At 30.6% G+C, this 6,902-nt stretch overlaps 1 long non-coding RNA gene across 1 annotated transcript; it reads left to right on the plus strand.

The window, feature by feature from the left end:
- Positions 1-4,537: 4,537 nt before the first annotated feature.
- On the plus strand, positions 4,538-6,654 carry LOC121122209 (uncharacterized). The gene is made up of 3 exons (XR_005865740.2): positions 4,538-5,958; positions 6,012-6,472; positions 6,525-6,654. It is a non-coding gene; the product is annotated as an uncharacterized lncRNA (long non-coding RNA).
- The last annotated feature ends 248 nt before the right edge of the window (positions 6,655-6,902 follow it).

Below are 6,902 nucleotides of genomic sequence, written 5' to 3' on the forward strand. Positions count from 1 at the left end.
CATCCTACCAAAACATTCAATCTTTTAAAAACCATGCAAACATAATTATTATTTAACTCAATGACGTAAGCATTAGTGTTGTGTCAGACTTCTCTTAACCTCATCACTTGTCAGCTCTTGAGAGTCAAAGAGAAGTTTTCCATTAATTGATTGTTATTATTATAATAACTATATATATTCTAATAAATGTATAATTTAAGATGCTATGGTCCAAAGTCATGGTGTACATGGTCAGAGGTAAAAACTTGGGCTCAAGGCTTGCGACTCGACTTTGAGTTGAGTCCATATTATGAAGACGATTTCACAATCAAAGACTTGAGACTTGACTTAGACTCCAAAGCTTATGTATTGTGATCTCAAGAAAAACACTATGGATCCCGTATTATAGTTATGGACTTAAAATGAAAGCTGAGGATCCGATGAAGGCTTGGACATTACTTGATATTTTACGTAGACTTGCAGTATAAAGAATTTATCACTACTTTGATTAATGCTGTGTTGTAAGCTGCATGAGTGGAAACGACTTTCTGAAATCTTTGGAAGCTATGGGTTAAATATATATGTATAAATGATCGGAAACCTACTAAAATTCAAGCTTACATTTTGAAGATGACCTATTTGCTGACCTGTCATTTTACATGTCATGGACTAATAAAAAGAAGCAAACTAAAAGAGATATATGTATTTCTATCAATATTTGTCCCCAAAACAAACTTGTTAAAGGGGAAATACAAATTCGGAATCTTCTGAAGCAAGACACGGTGAATCATTGGAATTATTTATATGAATAAATAGATGCATTTCACTCTAAACAACTTAATAAATTGTCCGATATCTCATTAAGGTTGTTTATAAAGCAAGAGTTTACTTTTTATCCTTATCTAAATTATAAGAAGCTTTCAGTGTCAAAGCTTGTGTATATGGTGAGGTCAATTAAAGTTAAGATTTTTTATGCAATTCATAAAGTATTAGATTATTGGAAAGGTAGAAAGACTATAAGGTGGAACCAAAAAAGGTGATCAATGAAAACTGAGGAATTGATTTTTTTTGTAGTGCATTGTCTACCAATCAGTTAAAATGTGTAAATTTGGCTCTTCACCATCAATAAGGGTAGAGTAAGACTAATATTTACAATGGACCTTGTTTTTTAAGTGCTATGTGTGTAGTAAAATTATGCGATTAGTTTTAAGTTCATTGAATTAATAGCTCAAAAAACGTCTAATTTCATGGTTAAAAGTCCCTCTGTTAATGTGAAAGAAAATAGAAAACGCTAGAGAAATAGTGATCCTGGAGAAAATAGAAGAGTGAATTAGCCGTCAAATGTATCTTTAATTCATATTGTGTGTCTAAATCTAAAAATTATTTCATTTAATATATAAAATACAGTTACATGTTAGTTACAATTAGATACTAAACAATTGAAGTTATTTCTATAAAATTAAGATACATAAAAAACAACAAATTTGAATAATTTTAACTGAGATAAATTTGATATTTAGATGTGCTTAAAATTTAACAATTGTAAATATCATTCTTCATTCATTAAGACATGAAGCAGTGGATTTCTATTTTCTCCAAGAGTTGGGACCAAAGAAACATAGTGGGAATCGAAGTATTTTAGTTCTAACTTGATCAGTATGAAACACTATTTTGAACACTTTTAGTAAGTTAGAATAGATATTAGTTCCGCTATTTTGGCGTTCCAGTAAGCGTTCCGTTCAATTTTATTTTTTTCCTTCAGCGTTCCGTGTTCAGCCATTATTTCCAATCCGTTCCACGTTCGAATCATATGATAAGACCATATACACTTTACGACAGTAAATCGCTACTTTCACTTTGATAGTGTCAGGGAGGCATCATTTGAGTATAGGTTTCAAGATTTTTTAATACAACAATCCAGTGAATATTATCGTTTAAATGAGCTTCAACTGACTAAAATTGGTCAATTCATTGTCGAGATGGAGGCCAAAAGGCAAAATATATCCATTTTATTTCCGCCAAGAAAAACTGGACGCGGGCTAGTCGAGAAACTCAAAGAACGACTGCTACCTCGTCTACGCGATTGACAAGGTTCAACTGACCAACCAGACTAATTTCCCACCCTCTCCGATGAATTTGGGAATTGTGCATAAGACGGGAAGAGGATGTTTGGTTCCCCAAAGGCCTGAAAATCGGGGCCAAGGAATACCAGGGCGTCCTCAAGGAGTTGGTATTGCCCTGGGTGAAGTCCAACTACCCAGAGGGAAACTGTATTTTCCTGCAAGGTTCGACACATGAAAGGCAATTTTTCAGCAAGATGCTGCTTCAGTTCACATCTCAAAAAAGACAAAAGAATGAGTGTTCAATAAATTTGAATTATTTCTGGATTAAAGAAAGGACATGGGCCCCGCCATCGAAAATTTGTGTAATTAAGTCCAAACGGAACTCAATGAAAATGAGACATGAACGTCACAAGATAACTTCTACCAACAATTTTTGGAGATACAGTAATACTAGTGAGAGTACCTGGTATTGCTTGGAGTTTCACCATTGCTTATATCGAACGTTGTTTCTCAATTAAAAGGCGTTGATTTATAGTTTGATCAGACTCTCAACCTTTTTTAACAATTTATAATTCTCTTAAACAACGAAGTTAAGGAGTGTGCTTAATGTTACGGTCAAGTTTACTTTAATTTTCTCATTGGTCTTTCGGTCTAAAATTGGAGTTTTTTCTAATTGATTTAATGTATATTTTGGTTTCATTCCCTACGGTATAAAATAGTTGCTATTTTTGTACGTTAATATATTTAGAAATACTGCCTGAGACGGCTAGTTTATACTTTAACCAGGTTCGAGCAGGATGGCACCTTTTATGAAGTACATTTATGACTAATTTCTATGATAAAATGGATAATCCGGTAAGAATTGCCATCCTCGTGAAATCCCAGTATTTCTATACAAAATCTAATATAAATTAGATTCAGAAGAAAGTATTTGGATAATAGACACTTCATGATAAATTTCTCCCTTTATGTGTTACTACCTCGTCTCTTGTCAAGCTAAATAGAAGTTGCGAGACTTATTGGTTTTTTGTTGCGTTTTTTAATGCTGATACTTAGTGTGTATTTGATTTGATTCAATAAACACTCAACCGAATTAACAATATACCAATGATATAGTTAAGATCCCCTTCAAATTCTATAATTGTGAAGATCAAGAGCAATTTCATATCACAATATTAAAAAAATCTTTTTTTGATAAATTAGTCCGAAGATTTTGAACTCATAAGTTTTTCATACATAACCTTGATTTATTTGGTCTGATTTCTGTCGTATCAGATATCAAATTATATTTTCAGGAAGCAATGCAAAAGTATTATACTTTAGATTGTTAAAAACAAATCTATTAAATTCTTTTGACTAAAGTTTTGTACTTATTATAGAGTTGAAGATAAATAATCTTGATTAAACAAAGCATTCACCTTTTAATTATCAAATGAATTTTATATCATAAAATACATACAAATATTGTAAAAACTATCATTATTAATTTATAATATTGGTTCAATTAATATTTATATAATAATAAAAATTAGAAATTTACAATCAAATTTATAACCTACTTACAACTGTTTAATTACCGTAGGGCTATGTTTGATGAAGCCTTAACTTATGTTTTATTTAAAATATAAACAAATTCTGATTTTTTACAAATCTCCCTATTTTTATTAATTCCATTTAATACAATTTTATAAATTATTTATAATCATTCAATGGTTATAATATTTTAGATATTGGTTAATTTTATTTTATTGAAAAATTCATAAAAAACATATTATAAAATATTTTTAAGGGTATTTTAAGGCTTTTCAATAATGTACTTTACATGCCTATAATTGATTTGGTTTGTGACTTCATAAAAAATTAATTCATCAAATTGATATTTTATTCATCATTATGACCTTAAAACTCATATTTTAATTAAGTTACTCAATATTTCATTTATAAGTAGGAAAACTATCAATGATACCACATACCAAATTAAAATCATATTTGTTTCCTTGTAAGGATTCATAGTATTCATATATATCTATAATTACTTATTCTTAAACTTTTAAAAATAACAAATTATTATCTAATACATTTAATTTAATTTAGAAAATCATAATTTTTTTTTAGTGTATATCTCATTTACATGATTTTCGGATTTTTTTTTCTTTCAGAATGTTTAAAAGATCATTTTGCATCCGAAAAGTTGGGTTAAAATAAAATTTGCTCATTTTCATGAATTAACACCCCTACTTTAAGTATCTTCAGCACCTCTATTTTCTTTTGGAACTTTCTGCTGTCTAAAGTTTTCGTATTTTAAATTATTTCAACAATTATTCTGAATTAATTAATATTTATGAAAATAAATTATTAATACATTTGAAATCCCGTGTCCACTCATTTAGGCGCGCTTTTTTGGGCGTGTATCTTTATAGCGAGTCTTGTTTCAGCTAGAATTATTTTAGCTTGCTTCTATTCGGCTTAGTATCATTTCGGCGTATCATTTATTTATATTATATTGGAATTACTTACAATGAAAAGGTTAGGATCATGTCATCACTAGTAGTCCAATAACAATAGCATATATTATTCACATGCTGAAACTAAGCACGTACGGAGTCTTCAGATAAGGAGTAGCATTCCATTTACTTAGTATATGGCATGTAGTATGCCTGAATTGAGCTTTGAAATAGACTCTCCTATTATACCAGAGGAGTCTTACCCAACGCAATGAACAAAAGAGAACCAACGTGTTGGAAAAGCGGAAAAGCTTTTGCCCTTATAGTGTGCTGAGACTGTTCGAAGTTAAATATCGCCCAAGATCTTAATAGGAGAAATGGAGTGCAAAGTGAGATGATAAGAAGTTGATACTTCGCGGGGAGATCCGGTTCTAGAGATTAGTCTTCGACGAGGAACAGTCTATCGATCGCTATTTGGTAGGTTCAAAAGTGCTGATCTATCACCCTCAGTAGAATAGCTTAGCAAATATAGCATATCCTCATAACCAAGAACCCTAATTCATCAATTAAATAATATTTATTGTTTCTATATCTATCTTCTTCGCTTGTTTGTGGTAAATTTCCTTGTGAGGTGTTGAAGGAATAAAAGAAGTGAACAAGGCTCCATGGTCAACTCTTATCTGAATTTAGTTGATCTATGGTGTATTAGAATAAACTCCCATATCATTTTATATACTTTTGTGCTCCGCCTCTAAGGGAGCGAGAGAATTGGCAAAACATAGTGTAATCATTTATCATTCTCACTCTGAAATTCAGTTTATATCAGTTGACCTATTTTCTCAAGTGGCATAGAACATGATTTATCCTCTCTAACGAGGAATACGAATAGAGTGACAGAAGCATGGATTAGAAACCGTCGATTAAGAAGAATGCACATTTGGATAAACTTTTCTTAAAACTGTAATCAAAATTCAAGGTATTTTCCACCTATAGTATGGAATAGGGGCTCCCCGTTATGGAAATTGCATGAAAATTTAGTGTTTATTGATCTGTTCCTCCATGATACTTTTCGTCATTCAAAATATTTTATTTTTGATAATTACTCACTGTTGTTGAGCTACAGAGTCATTTCTATTTGTTTATCTTCATTTTAGATCTAATTTCTTGATTATCCATGTTACAGATTGAAGATATGAACCTCGTACTTCATTCTTTAACTCATGTCTTAAATTATTTCCTCCTTTACTCAACTTATTTAACTTTCTCTGCAATCAAATATATCATTCAGTTTTTACTATGTCTATAAATGACTTAAAGAGTGGCATCGCCAGCCCCAAAAGTTTCTTCAGCACCCCCAAAATGTTATCATATATAAAATAAAACAATTTATATAAGTATTGTATTAAGGTATTGATAATTTTTGGAGCGAAGTCCCCCCAAAGGATGAAAGTTAGGAACGCTCCTAAACTAAGGTAAATCATACTTAAACTCTACAATAATCTTTTACTGATTCTGACTCTTCTAGGATTTTGTGTTTGATACAATGTATTGTGGAAAATGAATACTTAAGACTCTTCTTGAATTTGTACATGACTCGAGAGTAATTATACACAGATTTGTCAAAACATATTCCAAATACAGAATGTGCTTTTCTTAAGCTTGTTCTTAAAAAAAAAAGTGTAGTATGGTATTGAAGGGATGAAAGAAGAGAACAAGACTCGATGTTCAACTCCGTAGACTAAAAAGATCACTGACGTCTTTAACTCTTAGCTTAATTTAGTTGTTCTATGTTGTATTAGAATAAACTCCTATATCATTTTATATACTCCGTGTGCACCGCCTCTAAGGGATGTTACGTTCAAAGTGAGACCCCGTACTTCATTCTTTAACATTCGCATTATATTATATCCTCCAAGACTAAACTCCTTTAACTTTATCTTCAGTCAACTGTATCATTTAGTTTTTTCATCTCGATTATTGACTTTGGTATATCATACTTAAACTCTGCAAAAAAAATTCTAAATTCTGACTCTTCTAGGATTTGGTGATTGATACAATATGGTCGGAAAATTAATGCTTTGGACTCTTGTTGAATTTGTTTATAACTCGAGAATATTTATACACAGACTCGTCAAAAGCATATTCTAATACAGAACAAACTTCTTAAACTTGTTTTCTGAAAAAAGTGCTCAAGAGCCTAGCACTTTTATTGTAAATTTAGCCTAAATTCCCCAATATACTTATTAATCTTCCTTAGTATAAAAATGAACTATTCTGAAAATTGTCAATGAAATAAATGGGATTAAATGTTTGATGTGGAATTGTATAGATTTAGAATTACATTTCTAAATTAGAACAGAAGATAATTTACTAAATGAAATTATAGTAACACAAAAATTAATTATATAATGTCAAA

The sequence above is a fragment of the Lepeophtheirus salmonis genome, chromosome 7 (assembly GCF_016086655.4).
Source record: "Lepeophtheirus salmonis chromosome 7, UVic_Lsal_1.4, whole genome shotgun sequence".
In the NCBI taxonomy this organism is placed as follows: domain Eukaryota; kingdom Metazoa; phylum Arthropoda; class Copepoda; order Siphonostomatoida; family Caligidae; genus Lepeophtheirus; species Lepeophtheirus salmonis.